Genomic DNA, 22,825 nt, shown 5'->3' on the forward strand with positions numbered 1-22,825 from the left:
ACAAGTCAAATATCATATTTGTCTTACTAATGCAATTATATTTTTTGGCTTACCTTCTTAGCAGGCCAGAAGAGCACTCATTCTGTGTTGTCCCTTTCTTGAATGCTTTCCTCATACTTTAACTGAAAAATGAAATAAACTCTTTATGAACTTCATTACATTTTTGAAACCAAGCAATTAGATTTACAATGTTTTCAATGTGTAACTTGTCTAGTGGTAGATAATTACAATGCCTGTATGAATACATTAGAAAAACAGTGATTACATAAATGTTAACTGTTCTGTGGGTAGCACTTATTTGCTATTCAAGAATAAGACTACAGATTTTATGGAATTACTACAAATGAGAAGATGGAAGTTTTGAAGTTTATTGTTCTTTCTTTTGTATAACTTAATTGAAATATGAGTTTCAAAGTGTTAGTGGTTTCACATGGCCTCATGTATTTTGCTCTTGGTACTGGTTGGTGACTTAGCTGTCATCCTTAAAAGTCATTAGAAGGTACTGTTTCTGGGGAGATGAAGGTAGGAGAAAAATAATGCTCAACTTTTTTTCACTGGGGAGTTGGACAACAGAAGAGAAGAAAAAAGGCATTTTTGTTCATGACTATATAATTTCCTTTTTCTGTGTCTTATACCTAGTTCAGGTCTTCATGGGTTCTCTAAGCTGCACATAAGTTAAACCAAGAGTAAGTAAACAGGAAGCTTCTTGAAGTTCTCCAGAAATATCAGGAGCAGCAGATGAGCTTGGTGGCTCACAGTATTTTCCTGGCTGAAGCTGAACTTAGTGCTAGGGCTGTGAAAGCTAGTCTAAATGCTGACAAGTTTAGTCCTTCCTCAGAATTTCTGCATGTTAATTTGGTGCTTTCAGTATAATCTCTAACAAAGCACTTAGTGGTTAAATTAGTATTAAATATCTCTTCTCATATATTATCTTACACAGTTAATGACAATGCAGTGTTTATGAAGACACTGAATATTCTGTGCAGACTTTGAATGTCACATTCTCAGGGGACGTTGTTTATCCATGTTTATTCTGTTCATTTGATAAAAAGAAATAAAGTCAGTAAAATCTAGAATTTTTAAGGTGAGACGATTTGGTGACTTTAGTTAACAGTAATTTTCTAAGTAATTGGCCATAGAATTTTTCTGCTTTAGGATAAGAGGTAAGAGTAATGCAAGTATGTGGTTAGAGGTGATGAAAAGTAGGTAGGTAGTTTTTTTATTGCTAGTGGAACTTTGGTGAATTTGATTTACAGCAGATTTTAATTCATAATGGCTTCTTTTGATTGGGTAAGATAGTTAAGATCCAGGGAACATTTGAGTCATTTGAAATGTCTGAAAATTCAAACCACAAATCCTAATTAAACACATTTATCTTGAAAAAATTTGACAATTTACACCATATATTTACCTCATCTACTGAATGTAGATTAATAATGCAGCACAACAATAATATTTTTGGTTTTCTGCAAGATATACTGAGTTATCCTTACCCCAGTCTTAAAAATGATTACTGACATTTGTGTGTTTAGTCAGTTATTGTTCAGTAGTTCCAGATGTTAGTAACTTATATTGTTCACGGGAAGTAGAAACATTTCATTCTTCGAGATGACCAAACTCCTCCTTCATAATCTCTGAAGGGGATGAAATTTTATATCTAAAACATACTTTACCATACACATCCTGTGGTGGTTTGTTGGTTTTTTGGGGGTTGGGTTTTTTTAAAGAGAACGGCAGGCATATAAATATTGCCCAGTGCTCTTTGTTTTGTTAAGATGTCTCTGTTAAACTGTGCTTTAATGAAAGACTGAAAAGTAGAATATTTTGGACAATCATTAGAAGGAGTGTTTTTCATATGTATTGCATTTGAATAAAATACTGTATTTTCAGACCATATCTTCTATATAGTCTTTTTAGTGACGGGTTTTTTGCCCACGTGTTTTTTTCTGTGAGCTGAGTAAGCTTATTCCCATTGTGCAGAAAATGTATGGAGTGATTGCCAGAGCTCAGAGAAAAATTCTTGTCTCTGTGTTTCCCATTCCCTTTGGTTTTTGTTTTCCTTTGCCTTTTAACAGGCCATTTTGAACACGGATCCATTTTTGGAAGTGCTGTACAAAATGTGACTGGCCTAGCAGGGAGCTGTAGTGTTTTGTTCCATGAACTGCATGGGTAGTGTGGTTTGGTTTGGGGTTTTGTTGGTTGGTTTTCTTTTTTCTTTCCTAAAGTAGGTGTTAGAATGCTAAAAGTATGGTAGGTTTTGCATATAGGGTACGTTCCCGTTTTCAAAAATCCAAGCACATTGTAATGCTTTTTTTATGGTTGTACTAGTAGCTGAAAGTATAATCTCTTCTCTCTTCACTCCCATGGTGCTAATAATTTGGGTCTTACTAATCAAAAAGAAAATGAAAACCATCAATTTATGTCAAAAACCACCAAAAGTCAAAGAAACAGGGTACTTGCGTGGATGTCAAAACATCCCCCTCCCCCCACCACCTTTATTAAATACCTAAATTAGATGGTCATGCTTTGAATTAGAAATAGTGTGTAATGAAGTAATGACTTCAGCTGAATTGATTGCTATACAGTTTTAATGCAAGATTCGTTGTCAGACTGAGGTCAGTATAGTTGTGTCTGTGTATTCTAGAAAAAATAGCTTTGTACTGCTGATAGTCTATCCTTCAAGGTTACCTATTAGGAGTTAGATAAATTTCTCTTAGGGTAGTAGTCTCAAATCTACTTGATTTTTTCCAAGAGAAATACAATTTCGAAAAGAAAACCAGTAGTTCACTCTGAAAAAATGTATAGATTCCCTTTTTTTGCGTTTTACTTGCAAAGGCTGTACTTATTTAAAAGAAGAGTTTTCCTGTAACGACTTTATTTTTTCATTTATGCCCTAACTTATTTGGATAGTTTTTCACGACTAAATCATAGTTGCTTGGAACCATTCTAACATGGCTTGATTATTTTTTATGATCCTCCTAAAGTTCTGAATTGTCTCGATTTGCACAGCTGCATCTTCTATTTTGATAGAAATTTGGGAGCAAATGATTTCAGGCAGGATTTGCAATGGACTGGAACAGACTGCTGAATGAATTCAATGCTGTTTAGTATATGGAAATCATTTTAAAATAGCTGACTTGTTTGGTTCTTTAAGTGGAAGTAAATGGTTACCAAGTTCTTAGAACTGTCTGCAATCTTAAATACTTAATCATGTTATGACTGCTATTAAACAGTTGAATTGGACCTTTATTATTTAGCTGTAAAATTTGGTAGATTTTTTTTAAGCATGTACTGTCTTTGAAGGAATTATGAGTAAGCCAAATTATTTACCATCTTCCATCATCTTGATTTTCAGATTGAGATCAGTCAGCTGTTTAGTAAATAACAAAATTCTGCATGTAAATTTAAGTGAGCAAAATGTAGGAGTTTTGAAGTTGAGGAAAATACTCATACTGAGAATTTTCCATTTCTAGAAGAAAGGGAGTGCAGCATATTAGACTGTTACAGCCTGGAACTTACCTGGTTTAGACACTTTTCTCACCCCTTTTCTACAACAGAAAAGCAGATAAAATTATTTACAGTCCTCCCTCCCCCATTTCCTGCCCTTCCTGTTCTTTCTGCTGATACAGGCTTCTGCTGTAAAATATCTTCAAATACACCACAGCAGCTAAGATAATGATTTGATAGACGGTTTTCTGCTTCAGAAATGTACATCATTTTCTGTGTCTTTCAAACACTAATGTGAGAAAATTCTGGGAATTACTGAACTTTTCGCTGACTCTTAAGTGAATAGTAATTTGATCTGTTCTCGTTTAGAGAAGAAAAGTCGGGGAAAGGAATGTCTTGGACTAGTGTCAGAAGACTCAGGGCCTTTCATTTTCATTTGCTCTGTGGTGGGTGTTTTTTTGTTTGTTTAACGTTTGTTGGTGTTTTGGTTTGGTTTGGGTTTTTTAGGTCAAGGTACTAGTGATAGATTTCATAATGGTTGGATTTATGGGGTTTTTTTTTCCCTTTTATTTTTTTAGACAAACTTTGTCAATTAAATGCATCAGTATTTTAAATTGGCTGGATTGGGGAAATCATTTTGTGTGACTTTTTTTCTCTACCTATTTTGAGAGAACCGAACCGATATTTTAAGATGTTGTCTTTGATTGGTACGTATTGAACCCATACAGTTAATAGTAGTTATTTTGAACACAGCTGGTCTTACTACTTTTGCCTGCAACATCTGCTGTTTAAGGTCACTTCTCGTGGGGGAGCAGGAAGTCGTTTGCATGTTGGAGGAAGAGAACTGGCTCTGAGAATGTAATAGCTTTCGGGCGTTTCTACCGACATGGGCAAAACGTGCAGAAGGCAGGCAGACATTTTGTCTTTTTCTGTAGTGCCAGTCACCGGAGAATTATGATTGAGTACATTATGATTTGTTGTCTCAGAGTCATCTATTAAAAACAAACAAAACAAACTATAAAGCAAACCATGCTCCCCTCCCCCCCCCTCCCCCCGCCCGAGGCGGGGAGGGGGGGGAAGCCCAAGCTGGAAAGAAAAAAATTGCTGCCCAAACGCAGTACTTGGGAGGCTGCTGAAGGGTCCCGGTACATTTGGGGTCGGTTGCCAGCCCTGTGTGCAGCAGAGGCTGCCGCTGGTCAGGGGCTCAGCCCCTCTGTCCTGCGCAACCGAGTTGGTGCGTTTCTAACTCCCAGATCAATGGCTCCTCCTCTCTGTGAAAACGTTTTGTGTTTGAAACTGAGCTTTGTCATAACCAGTGGTGTGAGAGGGAGGAAGGCGCAGCCAGGGGGTGCGGGTGACTCTGCCCGAACGTTCTGGAAGCGGGGTGGTGCTTCCCGCAGACTGCAGATGCAGCGCTCGCCCGCGGGGGCTGCCGGCAAGTTCAGGCATGGACTTTCCCATAGCGGACTGGAGCCTGGAACAGAAAATGCTCCAAGGCTCTAATTCTTACACTATGTGTTTTAATGTGTTAAGAACCATACTATTATTCAGGTATTCGTGCATAACGCAATAGAGCTGGGGGGAGGGTAGGACTATGGCTATATTTGGGAAATCTAAGGGGTTTAATTTTTTGTTTTTTAAAGCAGCACTGGTGCCCTTTCTTTTTAAGATCAGAAGCTGTTAATCCGGTGATTCATTCTGCAAATGACAACAGAATCACTGAAAGATGATTCTGCATGTGCTTAGATGCGCCAGCATGCACATACCAGTCTGAAAGTAAGGCAAATCCAAATACATAGGTAACATTAAAGGGATGTTACGATTGTCACTTTAATGTCATAGGCGTTCTGGAAAAATGATTAGCTTTCCCTTACAAATCACTCTGGTGTTTTGGATGCAAAAGGTGAGGATAAATTGTAACAACAAGTTAGGAGTACTTTACATTGCTAAATATTTTCAGATACAAAAACAGCATATTTTTGACATTACAGATGAGCATATTGCGTTATGCTCAACCTAGAACCAGCCATAATGAACAAATTATGCTTGCATCAGAAAATAGGACATATAATTCGACTGTACATAGCTTTGACACTGTGGGCATCCTAAAAAGGAACAGTGCAGGGAACTAGAAGAGACCAGGAGTGTAAAGCAGGCTCTTTTGGTCCTGAGATGCTCTGCCATGTTCAGATTAATAAGCATCCCTGTCTCCATTATGTTGCTTTTTCACTAAATGGTGCTAGGCTGCAACTACAGCTGCATATACAGCTGCCTAAATGTCTAGCTAGCCAAACTTGATTTTATTTAAGGTTTCACAAATTTGTGTTTATAGCTGGTATAATAGTGTACCTATTTGCATTGGTTCTTTCATACCCTAAGAGTTCTTGCAAGGCAGCAGGTGAGGAGGGAGGAGGTATTGGCAAATTAATCCTTTGCACCCACACACACTCTCACTCTAAAGTCTAGCCTCTTTTTTTCTTTCCCAAAAAAAAAGTACAGTGATTTTTAGAGCACATATTTGTCAAATGTAACCTATTCATCTATTTAATTGAACTTTGAGTGGAAGAAAAAAGGTAAGAATTTTTAAATTAGGTATTAAAAGTTGAAGTGAGGCTGGAATCCAAGCTTCTGCTGCTACCCCTCACTCTACCTTAGAGGTACTTGAAAAAAGAATTATGATTGAGAGATTTTTTTTCTTTCCCTCCTACACCTAACTAATTAAGAAAAGTGAAATAGAGACAACAAATTAAATGGCCAGACATGTTACTTGTCAGTATTAGGTTAAAAATGAATTTGTCTTACTTGGAACTAATATTTATTTCTTGTTGGAAATCTGCAAAATACTGGAAATGCTAGGTTAAGAATACCTGGTTGCTGAGTGCAGTGTACTTTTTCTGGTGTTATTTCTGTTACACAATGACTGTGAACATTGTGTGTGTAGCATCCTAGTTGAAACAGGCTGCAATTTATTTTGCAGTCACTATTGTCAATTTTTATTTATATGAACAATAAGAGCAGCACTTGACTTCTGACACGGATCTGGATTATTAATAAGCAAATACCTAGAAAGGTATATTCTAGAACCCGTGGGGAGGGGCAAGGCTTTGCTCAGCAATATCCTGCTGCAATTTAGTCTTGAAATCAGGCCCCTTTATGTAAATTTTACTGGCGCCAGCTAGCTGTAACTGCAGTCTGGCTCCCTGTCGGCAGCAGCGAACATGTGTCATGGACTTCTCCTTCACACGGGCTGCAGGAGCACTCTGGTTTCTGGACAGAAAAAGCAGCACTGATGAATGTGAAAAGATGTACAAAGGAATCTAGGTGTAATTAGATTGCTAGTAAGTGAAAATCCTAAGAGAATTTCAGCTTTCTTGGGTTTTTTCAGTGTGCTGTCTTGCGCTGTGCTGTAATAAATCTTTGCCTGTTGGTACTACAGTGTGGTGTGTGGGAGGTACTTCACTGCACATAGTTGCTGCAGCACTCATAGTTGGCAGCACAGAAGGCAGTACAAAGAGTACAACTGGAGGCACTTGCAGTTGCAACAGTTTCCTTAGAGGCTGTGGCATGCTCAGTGAGCTGCAGGAGCACTCTGAGGCAGGCAGCTACTATGTGGAGAAGTAAGAATTCCAGCAGGCTTTAACGAACAGATGTAGGCTACTAGCTGAGAGGTGTTATAGCATAGCTCAGGCTGGCTGAAAACCAGCAATCATGCTGCTGTGTAAACAAAACAAGGTCTTAGGATCAAGATGGCCGACCTGGAAGTCTACTTGTAGCTCATAATATTTATGCAAATGAGCTGCATGTCAGTGGCTTACTCAGAAAAGGAAGCTCATTTTGCACATGCCATCTTCTCACCAGGTAAGAGAATCAACTCATTTTCTGCATTCATGTTTTAGAAAACTTGGAAGTTAATTTTTCATTTAGGTCTCACCCCCTCATTTGGCACAATGCCAGGAATTAAATTTCAATGCAAGTGGCATTTTCTGGGAAACCCAAAAGTCATTTGTTCTGGTTGTAATTATATTGGGGCTGCTGTTTTTAGGGGAAATGTTACCTAGAAATTATTGTAGACTATTTACTTTAGTAAAATTAAGTAGTTAAAAAATATTCAAAATTTCAGTATGTAGGTTTTGTTGGTAATGTTACTGCTTTTGTTTGATTCAAACCTCTACTGTTTTGCTAGTGTGTTATTTTTGTCTCTATAGTGACACTGGTTGATGCACATGGAGGCTTAGCAATAGTGAGAGCTTACCCTGGAGGGGGTGCAGAGTTGACAAAAGTTGAATCCACCAATTGTACTTCAGCTTCATGGTGTTATGAAGGATCATTGTTACCCTGGTTGTAATTTGAATTTTCTTCTTGTTGAGATTACAAAGCTGTTAAAGCAATCAGATACTGTTGTCCATGAATCTTTTAGTAGATACACTTTCTTAAATGCCTATATGTACTTTTAAAAAAAGCTGTTTTTGTAAGAAGGGAACTACCTTAGAATAGGGTGTTTTTATGATCTCTCCCCCTGAGAAGACAATAACCTTGCCTTAAAGCAGGAAATTTTAACAGAATTGAAGTATTATTAATTACATAATATGCTCTATTGTGGTTATGCATGTAGTGCATGAAATGGCTGCATGGGGCAGATGTGCTGGTTCTGCACAAATACATTTATGTTGTTTTTATGTTACAAGTCGAAGTAATGACAGCATGGAAGACTGGAAAGGAGAGATGGTAGGAGAAAATTATTTGAAAGGATGGTCACTGACCTAGAGAAAAGAGATAATTGGAGATGCATTAACAAGCCAATAAAACATGGCCACTTAAAGGCACACAGCAGCTCAAGATAGGAATGTGGAACTGGAAGTAGAAAGGCCCGCTTTGGTTGAAGGAAAAATAAGATTAATTGAAGAGAATGAAACTAAAGAGGTAGAAGAACAAAGTAAGCAGATAAATAATTACAGCTTAAAATGTTAGTGATAGATATTGAAAGCATTGGAGGCATTCTGAAATGGCCTGGGAATTAAGACCAGTAGGGTAAATATGCTAGGAAGGAGAACCATAACTGGTTGATATTGCAGAGGGGAGAATTTAATAGTAATAGAGAAAGGGAAACTTTCCCATTCACATGGCAGAGAAAAATGCTGCATGCCTACAGTATGGGCCAAATGAGTTGCAGTTTGTAGACAGCTCATACACTTTTAAACCTTGGATAACTTTTTAGTGCTAACTTAAGATTTTATATGGACAGAATTTTGCTTGTCTGGCAGACTACAAAAAGTGAAAAATGGGCGTGTGTGAGACATTACAAACACAAGTGTGTGGTACATTTCCCCACATAAATTACACTAGAAACCTTTAACACCTATCAAGTTTTCCATAAATGTCAAATTCCATTAGAACCAGTCTTGCTTTCATTGCTATATGAAGGAAGCAGTTTAGGGTCCCTCCCTCTTTTCTGTGAAGTGTTAGTATGGTAGAGGAGAAATGGCATTGAGTGAGGCATGAAAAAAAGTAGGAAACTGATTAAAATAAAATGTTCCTGAGAGGAAAACCTTGACTGGTTCAGCAAACAGTAACAAATGTGATATTTGTTAAGAATTGCGAATTCTAACAGTAATGTAGGTGATGATAACAAAATCATAGTGAAAGAAAAAAGATATATCACAGTAAATATTTTGGTGTTATTTTAGAATTATTTTTATGAAAGTGAGATTAATATTACGAGATCACTTAGACAACTTAAGTTTTTGAAGCACTGAAGTTACAAGGAAGATACTAAAGATTCCATGATAGATATTTCTTAGCAAAGGTTATAAGGAGGTCTTGTAATCTGAATCCAGGAGTTTTAAAAGAACTGGCTGAGAATTCTGAGATGTCCTTCCCAGTAACTCAGTATAAAGTTGGAACTGTGGAAGACCCTGAAGACTTTTCGAAAAGGTCTGGAGAAAAATCATGGAGGATTAACAGTGTGTCAGTAAATGTGAAAGACTATTACTTCAATCAGTGCAAAAGAATATTATTTCAATCAATTACTTAACTGCTGAAACACCATTATAAAAAGGATATCCTAATTAATTTGTTTTAGAACAAAATTCCTTGGTGTAAATTCCCAGTATCTTTAATGGACTTACTCGTTGATACTCCTTAAATAACAACTTCTCCTCCCCAAATCCTGTATCGATAAAACATTAAATTAATTTTTAAAGCTTTTGAATGGTGGAGGGTAGCAATCATGCTCCAAGTAGAGTTTGTGATTGGTATTGTAAAATAGTTAATTTTTGTTAACTTAGAGGATGGAAAGATTGACTCTTACTGAGTTGTCAGGATAATTTAGTGAGACTCAATCACCATTTATTAGATTTATTAAATTGTATGTGTTACCTTTGCACACTAAAATCAGATTTCTACATCTATAGACCATCCAGCATAAAACACATTTGCTTGACAGGACACTCTGTCCTGGAAATAAGTGGGGATCACACAGACAAAATAGATAGGTAAAGCCCAAAATAGACAGGTAATGTGGGGAGACTGAGATTCTATAGCATACAGAGAAAGAGTAAAGAAGTCATATTCTTTATAAAGTTTTATTCCTGGATGTTACTAAATGCTAATGATGTGAATTATGCCTCAATACAGGTTGCAACCCTGTTGTCTTTATTGGCATTTTACAATGCTGAAAAATTAGGAGGGGTCCTGGCCAAAAGCACAAGAATGTTTATGACCTGGTCATATTCACCTTGGGGCTATATAAATAAAATAGTTTTATGGTTGCAAATGCAAGCCTGGGAGGTCATGCATACAAATTCATCAGGAGAGTCTGTAGTTAGTCTGAAAAATTATCAGGAAACAGTTCAGCTATGCTATGTGCCAGCACATGAAGAAAGGATGTATAATGATTCTTCACTCATTCAAAGAGAAATGTAGCCTTTAATTTTTCGGAAGAGGTGAAACTGCAGCCTGTCCTTTGCAGGAATCAAGCAAGCATGTTGGCTTGCTGGGTCGCCAGGCAAGAGACAGACTGTGGACAGGTGTTCCTTTTTATGTTACAGGTTTCTGGGCAGAATCTTTCTGGAGGTCAACTTACAGCAAACCTTAAATGGTCAAAATTAAAGATGCTTTCCTTTGTGTCTTTTATATATTTTATCAATGGAGGCATTTTTAAGTATAATTCTTACTGTCTGCTTCTGGCATCTAACTCTGGGTCGCATTTGGGAAACTTCCAGGCAAGAAAAATGAAGTTTCTTGTAAATGGTCACCCTGAGTGACTGTGCAGATGCATTTTTCTCCATATGTTTTTTTATGAAATTTGGGAAGGCAAACAGTCTAAAATAGCTGTATAAATTTTTATGTACTTAGGTGTTTCTGAAATGGTATTACTGGATTGTTGCTTCATCAGCTGCTTTTCTGCCTCATAAATCAGTAAAATAAAGAATTTTTTTTTGGTAGAACTGCTTTGAGCTGTTCACTGAAGAAGTTGTCTTTTGCAGACCAAGTACTACCAACTCATGAATGCACTGGACAGTATCACTGCAGCCTGGTCACTGTTTTTTGGCTCAAAAAATTTTTACATGCTGTTCTCGCAAAATCATTGTCAAAAAATGTATCAGTAGAGGTAAACTTGCAGCTCCTTTTTTTGGTATTATATTGTACTGTGAATCCTAGTTTGATGTTCTGTGCAGACTATCAATGCTTCATGAATTTATAATATTATTTTATTTTTGAAAATTTGCATTAGCAAGCAAAACAATGACCTCATTACTGGAAGAAACATGTTCTGCTTTTGATCACTTCCATCCTTTCCACTTAGGAATGCAACACTGGAGTTGGAGGTGGCTCTAGGCCTGGTTTTTCTGGTGTCCTAAACAGATCATATATCTATGTGCCTTTCATAAGTTCAGTGAGTTAGTGTGTATGATGTCACTAGTCAGCATGAACAAAACCTTGACGGCTGACTTCAGTCCACACAATTGCTGCCAGCAACCCTGCAGAGGTGATGGTATTGAGTAACTGCAAACTGGTGCTTATGGTAGCTTTGAAAAGAATTCATCAGGAAAAAAAATTAAAGCCTGTCATCTTTGATGTGAAGTTAAACCTGGGAAAGCCTTCCAGAATTACTTGTGCGTCTTGCATAGCAGGCCTCACTGAGGTCATTAATAAACAGACATAAGAAATACTTTGGGAAGTGTAAGTTGATCTCATTTGAGGCCTGTAGCTTCTTAATCTAAAAGACAAAGGTCTTTATTGACTAGATGGATCATGTCTTCAATCTTCCTTTTTATTTTGCTTTTGTGTCCTCTAAGAAACCTAGCATGAGAACTTGCTGACTGCTGTGGACAAAGAACACCTCACGTATCTTTTTTCTGCTTTCTTCTTCAATGATCTTAGACTAAGAAACTGAGGAAACAAAAAGATTAATTCTTCCATTGTTGTGGAAAAGAAATGCCTTCAGACTACAGATTTTAATTTCAGTTTCTTATGTTTAGAAGTCCATATTCCTTTGTAATATTAACAACAAGCTGTAATTCACAGAAAATACTTCACATTCCTTCTACTAGAATTTTGCTACAGATATGGCTGTTGACATTGGGTCATCCCACAGCACAAAAAATAAATAGCAGTTAGCAGCTAAAGTGATACAGCACTTGCTAATTGACTCCCTTTTATTAAGATTCATACTGCAAGATGAGAAAGTCCAATAGCTGGGTTGCTTTTAGATAATTGGTTTTTTACTCTACATCTTTGAGACTTCTGTGTAACATTAGGTTTGTCATCTCTTAAATCAAATGGGTAATTAAGCACTTGCTTTTTTCCCTGATCATTTTAAGGTAATGATTTGAACAACTGTTGCCTGAAGTGCATGCATGATTCCACTTAGTATTTCATAAAAACATAGCTATTTGCAGTTCTCATCACAAGAGTCTACACCTAATTATTAGCATTTCATCCCCTCCTCTTTCTTCCTCAATCATTACTTCATCCAAAGGGAGATGTCACAGTATTTAGGTAATGTAACAGAACCCTTTTAAGAAGACATTGAAGAGTACTTCTTAATGCTTAAGTGCTACTTAATAAAGACAGGTGAGAATGGGACTCTGTGTATGGATATTGACTAAACTATTTAAGATGGTACTGCATAGCAGTGGTGGTGCTGATTTTGCTAGAGTTCTGAAAAGCTTGTTGCCTCTTTTGAATTTTATTACTGTATGCAAAGTGTGCAGAGTAGCTGTCCAGGGCATAGGGTGCTGTCTTGTTGCATAGGAACCCCCTCTGGATCAGATGACAGTGTGGACAGTCTCTCAAGGAGCAGTAACCTCATAGCAATATTATCTACAGAAATATGTTGACTGTGTGGATTTTTGCAGTCTTTTTTCATTTCCTGCCACTGTGACATCTGCTGCTTGATGTCTATGTATTGGTAGAGTCACTGAAGGTCATTTATATTGGTTCTTTTTTTGTAAGATAGAAGAACATGTATGGGATAGTGTGTCTCATTCCTTAACTGAGGGAGTTCAATCTCATGTATCAGAGTAGTATTTTACTCCATTGTAGAATAAATCTAGATAATATGCTAATTGCTATGTGGTATGAATTTTTTTATATTCCTGTTAGTATGAAATTCTCTACTTCCTGTCCTTGCTGAACTTCTGTGGAGAAACCAGAAATCAGAAAAGGCAAGATGATTGCTGAATGTCTGTGGGATTTCTGTGGCACTTGTGGTGACTGTTGCTTGTCACATGCAAATATTCTAAGATATTTTATCTACACATAGATACTTAGAAAAGCATAGGAAGAAGGAATCTTCCCCCGCACCCCCTTTTCCCCTCTGAAAAATCTATTTTATCTATTTTTGCCTTTCATAAAACAGTTTTGAAAGGAGTGGAATGAGATGAGGTTATTTAAAGAATAAGTAGGGTTCCAGTGAATATGCCAAAGTGGCAAATATCAAAATTGAGATGAAACTAAGATGTTGCTTAGCAACTGTGGTAGTCTCTGGTAGCCACAGATGAATACACTGCTGCTGTAAAGTGAGTCTGTCTGAAGCAGGATTTCTAAAGAAATTACTTCATGAAATTTTATACCAATTTATTCCTTATTTTGGTGAACCTTTTAAATGCCTTTGTCAGGGATGGGAAACAAAAACCTGGCAGTAAAACTTATTTTGCAAATTTATGTTGTTCTAGAGATAAACAAGACTTTCTGCTAAGTATTTTGGTCTTACATTGTAGTGTAGTAGCAATAAGCGCCAGCTTTCCTGTTCCTTGACTTGTCTTCACAATTGATGCAGGATTATATTGGATTAGTCATGCACGGGCTGCAGTTGCAGAATGGGGAGAAAAAAGTATTTCATTATATCTGAATAAGATAAATTGCTTTCAATATTTTTCCTCATTGTACCATATTTTGAAATCTAACTTCTTAGTTGTGAGCTGTTTCAGGCATTCTTCTGAAATGAAATTTTGCAGGTGAAAGCTGGGTTGTGATGGTCGAAACCCATGTATGAAAACAGTTCAAACTTGTGGGAATTTTAAGAGTGCTCATTTTAATCATGTACTGTAGGTGTGTGGAGCCTATACAAAAAATGTGTTGTATTGCATTGCACTTCAAGTTTATCCTGATTTTTTTCATGAGAATTCTTAGAATTAAAAAACCTACCCAAAAAGGCATTATGTTTCTTACATGCACTTAAAGAATTTGTCCATTGCTTGGTGTTCCCTCGTCTGGACTTCCAAAAATAACCTTTCCCATGTAGAATTGGATTCTTGGGCCTTGCAGTGTACCTTGCCCTAAAATCAAACACATTCATAACAGTTTCTGTTTGACATCCTGTTTGTCTACGTTGTTATTATGTATATTTATAAATAAGAGTTGAAAATAACTTTTTATGAGCCTGTTGAACCTGTTACTCTTTGCAGCGTCTTTAAATATATTTCTCTATATTTTTAGCAGCAGTATTTACTCAATGAATAGTTTATATTGCCACGTTAGATGACAAAGGGGTCCAAAAAAATGAATTGAAGAAAAATATGCAAAATGAGCCACTCATTCTATTGGTAGACCAAAGAAGGGGAAGTGAGGTGCTTGGAATTCATATCTCAGGTGTGATAAAAGTATCTTATATGAATTAGAAATTAAGTTTCAGAAACGATCTTGCTTTAGCTGTACGAATTTTTTTGCATATCTGATAAGACGTAGGAAACAAGATGAATTTGATTTCTGGGAGGAAACTGCCCTAAGGATAAGTTCAGTTATGCTTATTTCAGTCTGATGATCTATTGTTTCCATATATTTTTTAGCTTCCATATACAAGAATTACATTTAAAGCCCTATACAAATAAAACTAGATCCTCAAGTTCACAACCTAATTACCATTTTAGATTTCTCTTATTATAAGCCATCTGATCATGTTTTCCTCAACCGTATGTATCTCTATAAATACAGAATGCATGAAGCTTATAAAGGGTCTATGTACATAACATATTCAAAGAAGAGCGGTGTTCTGTTGTTGTTTTTTAATGACTTAGCTTATTAGTAGAAGATGGCTTATCTTGAGAGGTACCTTCTCAACTGTGCAATTACTGCTCTCTTGCTGAAGATGTAACAGTTCTTCAGAAGGCTGGTGGAGTAGTCATCTGACCACCTTTAAAAGTCCCATTTTAGAGGGGTTTTAATATCTGACAGCTAATATGGATTTTCTGTTAATGAAATCAGTTGTACAGCTTAGTTCATAGAATATCTTAGATTGCAACCAACCTTAAAAGATCATGTGATCTGGTCTTTCTTGGGAAAGAGAGCCTAGATGAGATTATCTGGTATCCTGTCCAATTGCATCTTGAAAACTTCTAGTGATGGGGATTTTGCCACATCCTTGGGGAGGTTGTTTCAATAAATCATGTTCTCCTTGTTAACAGAAAAAAAAAGAGAAAAGCATCTGTCTTATATTGACACACAAGTCTTGTATTTTCCTGATTTTTTTACCCACCAACTGATTTCAGCCAAACTTTAGCCCCACTCTGGTAAAAGAAAAAGGATTTTCCCATCAACTGTGTATTTACTTTCAGGACACTACTCTCATCTTCCTGTGTTTAAATAGCTTTGTATGTGAGTTGACAAGAATTATTAGCATTAGGTGTAAGCATCTCAGAAATGAACATGCTGTGCTTTGTTGCTTGGAGGTGCTACTGATATAGGTCAATACAACTTTGTCACTTAAAACTAGTGTGCCATCATTTCAAAACTTACTCCTACTGGTATTGAATTTAGAAGTCTGGCCACAAGGTGATAATGAGAAAAGTGTCTCTTATATGGTAACAATTAAATCTAGAATATGAGTCAGGGAAATGGAATACAGCAAGATCATACATCTGCTGTCTATGCAGTAAGTATGGTGAGTAGGTGGGTGTGGCAAAGGTTCTAGAAAGGAAGAATACAGTAAGAACTGGTACCCTTTCAGGCTACATTTTGTCATTAAAACCCCTTTCAAAGCTCGTTCTGTTTTTCTTATAATTTATTTCTATGATTGGAACTACATAAAGAAATCCTAGGTTTGTTTACTTCCTGCTTCCTGTTTCTTGGGCAGTTTAGCAAAGAATTATATCTGGTAGTCTGTGTCTCTAGAGCTTGTTCCAGATATGCTGAAGTTAAAGAATCATCCATGCAATGGTTGTTTACATATTAGCTTATTAAACATTTAAAGGTCCTTTTGGGTGGCATATCGGGTAATTTTTGTTACAAGTCTTTACAAATGTGAGATGTGAAAATCTTTGCCTAAGAGCAAATACAGAAAAATAATTGTCCACCCACTGACCCAAGTGAATTTAATCTGCCATTATAGACTTTTACTAGAATAAGTCTTACTCTGGTTGCATGCTTTGTACTGTAAGAAATTGACTGCCATAGAACTTTATTAGAAAGCAACTGTTTATCATTGTAAAAATATGAATTACATGCATTATCTGGGATCCTCAGCATATGAATACAATATGTTACTGGTACTAAAAATGTACCTTTTTTTTCTTTCTTCTTCTATAGAATGTTAGGTTGGCATTTTCTTTTCTAGTTCCCATCATTTCACAACATTAGCTTCCTTTGGAAAACATTTAGCGTCTGATAAATGAAAAAATGTCTTGTGGTAGGAGACAGTTTGTAGTAAAATGCATTAGGAGGGGCTAATGAACATCTATGCAGTAAGCTATCCTTCCTTTAAGAATGCTTGTGACTAACAGTCCTCACACTAGGTACAGGTAATAAAGTTTGAGTAAACTGTAATTTTCACAAAAAAATGTGTGTGTTTTGGTCTGTTGGGTGGTGGTGATGGTGGGGTTTTCCCCCTAATTTTATTTTGAGGCTTTTTTAGACACATTTTAATGTCTAATTTCACTTGCTTCGTATTGGGATTTCTGTTTAATTTTTGTGATTCTGTTTTGTTGAGTCACTCAGAAGATACCAACTGTCTTCATTAATCTTTGTGACCAACCACCTGCTTTGGCCACTTTTTTTCCTGATCTCGTTATTTAATTGCGACAGAGAAAATACTGTTTTTTCATTCTAGCAGTGCTTGTGTGCATTTCATGTATCAGATGGCACCTTTCAGGCTGCCCAAGAGCTAGGTTAGACAGTGTACGTGTCCTGTGTGCACTGGCTGCTTCATTCACCTTACCATGTTGGCTTTCACCTGCCTTTACCCATTCCATGAAACAGAAACCTGGGGGTGGATGTTTTGAATAGAACGGTGTGGGAACCTCTTTACTTGCTTCTGCTGCAGTCAGAAGAGTTTATGCTATCAGTTTCGGTGAAAATGAAATTATGGTTGAAGTCATAAAATTATGTACATGTAGATTACTGCTGGAATTACTATCATAGAACGTGTACGTACATAGCGTCTTTAAGATTTTGCATTTTAGGGACTTCATTCTGTATCTAAATTTTATTCCTAAAATGCCTTCTCTATTGACAGAGTTTCTTTTCTTAGTTCATCCTGCTTGCCCTTCCAAATCCCACACAGTCTTTAGTTTCAAGTGGAGGAATGGTACAGATGTTTCTGGTGAGGTGTGATTAACAAGGGGTAACTCAGGAGCCAAGAACTTCGTGTGGGAGGCCACATCTAGTAAGGATTAGGTGGCATTTGTCGCAGGTGTTGTGGATTACTCCATTGCCATCTCACCAGACCGACAATGGGGTATTACAGTCAGAAAGATGGTTTCTGTTCTAGCTTGCCTAGAAACGAAAGTGAGAAAGAAGATAGTATGCAGATTATAATAGTTTGTTTTGATTTGAAAAGAGAATTACTTCAGAATTTATTGTTGTCACTCAAAAAGCCCCACGGAAACCCTGAGGGAACTGAGCGCGCCGTGCCCGCCCGTACCGTCACGTTAGGGTGGCTGCGCGTGCCTCGGCCCCTCGCGTTGGCCGCGCCGCGCTCCCGCCCCGCTGCGGGGCCGCTCCCAGCAGCAGCGCGGGCTATTTTTAGCTTGTTGCCAGGCAGATTTGGTTCATGCAAAGCAGCTCTGCGGCAGCCAATCCCGAGCGGGTATGCAAATCTCTGGCAGTCCTCGGCATCGGGTAGAGCCGACAAGAGGACAAGATGGCTGCCGAAGTGCTGCCTTGGCCTGCCTCAGACACGGATAGAAAACTCAAAATTTCATGTGGGAAACGGGGAATATCCTCCCTGCCCCGAACAGCTCCGAGTCCCCACCAGGCTTCAGTTTATGGAAGAGCTGGTTTCCTGGCGCCCTGGCAGCATGCCCCTTCAATCCTGTGTGCGGGCCAGGCAGGGTGCGCTGCCCCTGCCACAAACGGTGTCTTTCCCGGGGGAAACCCTCCCAACACCCAGTTTACCAACTGCTGGTTCAGTTCCACTTTAAACTTGCTTTTAAACGCAATCTTTGCAAAAAAACTTCATAAAAGCTGCTTATATGTGTGGCTAACACTTAGTAATGTTTCAATGCAGGATTGCCTCTTTTGTTGCAAGTTTTCTTTTCACTTCTGCTTCTTGTGGCATTTGAGAAGTGACTCTTGGGATCACTGTCAGCATCAGGTAGCTCACCTCTGAATTCTGATGTCACTGAGCTGCCAGTTGGAAATCCAAGGTTACATCGCCACAGCTAGCTGCATATGTGATACAGGAACTAATCTAGACAATAGACTGTTCAGGGTAAATGTGTCTGGGTTTTCATTACAAAAGTGTTAATCTGCATTTTATCTAACAGAAGACAAGGGATGCAAATGTGCATATGTTAGTGATATCGTGTGAAAGTTGTAGCCTCTTGAATTACTGAAAATTATACATTTAAAATTTATAAAGAATTTCCTTATGAAAGGAAAAAATTGTATTTTATAATGCCTAGAAAAGCTTAAGCATGATCAGAACATCTTGCCTTTTTTTCTGAGATTGTTCTTTTCACAGAGTGTCTCATATTTTTTCATCCACATGTGCATAAACAATTCATTTAGGTTGTTCAGGTTTAAACTTTGGAATATCAGAAGTTGAGTAAGTTTTTTGTTGTAGATGTGTTTTGGCAGTTGCTGACCATATCTATGGAATTATTAGGTCCTACTCATATTCAAGGATAATGGAAATTCAAGCTGTTTATCCTGTGACAGAGATGAAACTGTAATCTGAGACAGTGTATAATAATATTTATCAAATGTATCTTTAAATGCACAAATTCAACTTCACAGTCTGTAAATATTTTTTAATTAAAAAAAAATCCAACTTCTTTAGAGTTTTAGCTTGTGCTAAAAAAAATCATTCTGTAAGAAAGCTGAATTTTGCTGTTACCACTGTTTAAAACAGCAGGATTTGTTTAGTGTTTGGAGATGTCACAGCTGAATTGAAAGCTGATGTTTTGAGTTGTTGATAAAAGTTGGAATCTTTAACACTTGTGGGAAGTAAGAAAACACGTTATCGCAGCCTTGTTGCTCTGGCTGAGTTCCAGTCATGTAGTTTTATTAGTTTAATAAACTAAGTAGCTGTTAAAATTCAGTATACAGAAAAAGATAGTTTTTCTTGGAGAATCAGCCTAAGCTCTGTGTGCTAAATAGTGGGTGTTTCTAAAGGACTTGAGTTGCTTGTAAAAGTTGTGTAGGAGAGACTCCCCACTTGTTTTCCATTCTTCCATGTTCCAAAGAATGCAGTTATCTAGGCATAAAGTGATGAACATTTAAGAGCAACTCTGCAAAACCAGCAGCAGATGAAACATCTTAGCCAGGTAAATAGACCTGTCAGTCATTTTTGTCCCATGAGGAATTCATTTTTCCCACAAGGCATCAAAACATCAGGGGGGGAAAAAATCTCACAAGTTTGGTATCAGAAATAGATAAATGAGCCACTGTCAGAGGGGGTAGTATCCTCTGAGGTAGAGGAGACACAAGAGAAGTGCTTAACTTAGTGATGTCAACGTGATGAGAGCATAGTTCAGGTTAGTACATGAGGCTATGACATATACAATAAACAAGACCAACCTCTTTGAAATTGTACTGTGAGTTTACTCCGGTTTAAGAAGGCTTTAACCATGTAGGTGCCTGTTTTTCTTAGGCAGCAATACATATGTGGCCTTAATGTTTTGCTGAATTTCAGAAGGCAGTTTTCTGCAAATGTGGGGGAGATCGGCTTCTCCTTTCAAGGCAGAAGTCATACTGCAGTCATGACAAAACACCAAATTTCTGTTGGAATACTAAAGAAGGCAGCGGTACTGCATAGGATCTGAAGAAAGGAACGTTTTCCAGATGCTATACTTAAACCCAGGTTGGATCTCAAGGTTTTTCTGATTCAGCATTCAACATGGCAGGAATTCAGTGATCGCCTGACAATGCTCCCGCGCATTAAACAGCTGTTCCTTATGGAGGCTGTGCACCCGCACTCGTGGGTCAGCGCTGTTGTGCAGCTCCAGGTCTCGGACGGAAAGCCCTTGGCTTTCTATAGCGCCCTTTGGAAAATCCCGCTCCTTTAAGGCGCGCCCCCGCGCTCGTGCCCGCGCCCGACGTCTGCCGCGTGGGGCTTGTTGCTGGGTGGAATTTCAGGCGCTCCCGTCTGATTGGCTGCCGCGCGGCCGCTCCGTTCGGCCAATGGGAGGCGGGCCTGCCCGTCCGTCCCGTCGCTGCGCGGGCTGCGGCCGGCGGGGCCCCCGCGGGCGCCCTCTGGGGAGCGGCCGCGCCACTGCAGGGCTCCGCCGCAGGGGAGCGTGCCTCGCTCCCCGCTCTGCGAGCCGCAGCGCCTGGGGATGTGACGGGAGCAATTGAGCCGAAGGGGGTTTTAATTACAGCTCACCTTGTTCTGCTATGTGTGCGCACTAGGTGAAATAGGGCAGGATGGTGACGTAATTTTTTTTCCTAGAAAATGGTTTATTTTTCTCCCTTCTCTCAGCTAACACTAACATAACTTCAGCCTAAAAGGGACAAAAACTGAAATCGTCTGTGGTGTGCTAGAAGAGCTATTATTTGCACATACAATAATCATGTGATTTCTGTTTTGTTTATTACATTTAAAAACAAAGGCACAGTTGTATGTGGAGCTCAGTAAGCTGGTGGTGTGTATTCCATTCAGCCAAATCAGTAGACTTGTATTATTGATAGAAAACCAAATTATTGATGCATTATTTAATTACGTCTTTTATAAGAATAGGTCTCAAGATTTTTTTTCTTTCTTTGAAAATAGTTCATAAATTTCTGACAACTTATATCAAAATTATTATGGAGGATTTCAACTGACAACTACTTTTTATCAACCACTACTTAAAAGGTAGGTTTTATTCACCACTTTCATTCTCTGAAGTCTCCATCTAGAACACAATACTCATGACCACCGCTTCACTTTCTTTGATTTGACTATGCTACATTTTAAGTAGGCTTGCACATTTGAGTGCTGATGTTCATTATCAGTGAATTTTACTTCTTCATGTAGTTCTTGTGCTTTGACAAACGTTTTATGGTTGTGGTGCATTTGGCTGGTGCTGCATGCCCTCAAGGAGCCCTTTGCTGGTGCTGTTCTAGACCCATGATGTTATGCAAACCCCATTACGTACTATTGTTCAGATTGCAGCTTCTCCCTCTCCACCCCCCCTCATTTTTCCATGACCTTCCCTTTGTCTGCTGCCTGTCACTAGGCAGGATTCAGGCAGCTCCATGCTGATTGGCTTCTCTTTCTGAGCCGCTCATGGGCTGCTTACCTGAGCACATGATCATAGGCTGATACATACCAGCTAATACAATCCTTTCTTGCTTTAGAGCTGTGGTCTCTTTACAGAGTAAGAATAATAAAAAATGAAGAAATAGAGGGAAAAAGCTCAGAAAAGAGACCTTCCCACATTCGTAGCTGCACTAGCACGTTTTATGCCATTTAGCACACATTTCATCATGAGAAGAATTTCTAAATTTTGGAGGGAGTTGCCTAATGATGTGTCCATGTCTCACGTGACTAATTACATACGACTTTAAAGCTTAAAATGAAAGAGGGAGGTTTTGTATCTAAACAAATGAACACAGTGTGTACGTTGGCCTGTCAAAATTGTTGACTTTAATAAAACAAAAAAAATCAGCCCAAAGCTTCTGTCCTTATTTACAGCATTTAACCCTTACACAGGTAGCTGTACATGCTGGAGTCATTTTGTGCTGATGCATACAAAAGCCATTCTTTGAAATAAAAGGTGCTACTCTGTTGGCTTGGTGCCTGGGCCATTGGGTTCCTCCTTGTTTCTTGGTCACAGGATGAGTAAAAAAAGAAAACACCCAAGCATCAGATAAGGGAGGTGTTTAACAAACATAGCTGAACTTCATGTTGTTAACTATAAAGGGAGACTACCAAAATGCATTCATTTAGAATAGTAGTAGCTTGGTAAGTTTTGTTTGAAGGTAAAATGACTGAATCCATGTAATTTGCTCTGTTGCTCCCTGAAGGGGGTGCACCTTGCCCCTTTGAAAGACTGGAAACCAGTATGTATCAAATGGTGGCTCACTGGCTTACACTGGTGTGACCAAGCCTGTCTGGACTGGCTACCAGTTGATTTGGTTCTTTTACACTCAGATCTCACATGAGTCTGTTCTTTGGCTGCACTGTGCTCCCTTGTGGGTATGGCTGGAAATGCTTAAAGACTGGTCTGCCCTTAGAAGATATTTTAAAACATCATTTTCAAAGATGAACCCAAAACACTGGTTCGTCTCATCTATGCTTTTAATTTTGTCACAGTAGTTTTTATGGAATATTTTGGTTGCTTTAACCAAATAGTCTTTGGTTTCAAAAGACTGTGGGATTGAGCAGGAAAATGTGCATGAGTTACTCCCATAACCATTTAACAATGGAATTTTGAGAAGCCTCTATTTCCTACAGGTTCTTTCTAGAACTGTGTTCATGCTTTGTTTTTAACTAGATTTTGGATAATATCCGAAA

General features: G+C 38.2%; 1 protein-coding gene across 9 annotated transcripts in view; it reads left to right on the forward strand.

Annotated features, from left to right (window-relative positions):
* ATF7IP (activating transcription factor 7 interacting protein) overlaps window positions 1-22,825 on the forward strand; it is an 82,299-nt gene that overhangs the window by 10,161 nt on the left and 49,313 nt on the right. The window contains exons 1-2 of one of the 9 annotated variants that reach the window (XM_036401646.2): window positions 6,933-7,305; window positions 21,098-21,181. The exons of 6 other annotated variants lie outside the window; for them this stretch is intronic. The gene's annotated coding sequence lies outside the window, so the exon portion shown is untranslated. Of the gene's footprint in view, window positions 1-6,932; window positions 7,306-21,097; window positions 21,182-22,825 lie in introns of those variants that run through there. 2 more of the 9 variants (XM_036401645.2, XM_036401647.2) reach the window with 2 other exon arrangements.

Source organism: Molothrus ater, chromosome 5 (genome assembly GCF_012460135.2).
Source record: "Molothrus ater isolate BHLD 08-10-18 breed brown headed cowbird chromosome 5, BPBGC_Mater_1.1, whole genome shotgun sequence".
NCBI classification, from domain to species: Eukaryota; Metazoa; Chordata; class Aves; order Passeriformes; family Icteridae; genus Molothrus; species Molothrus ater.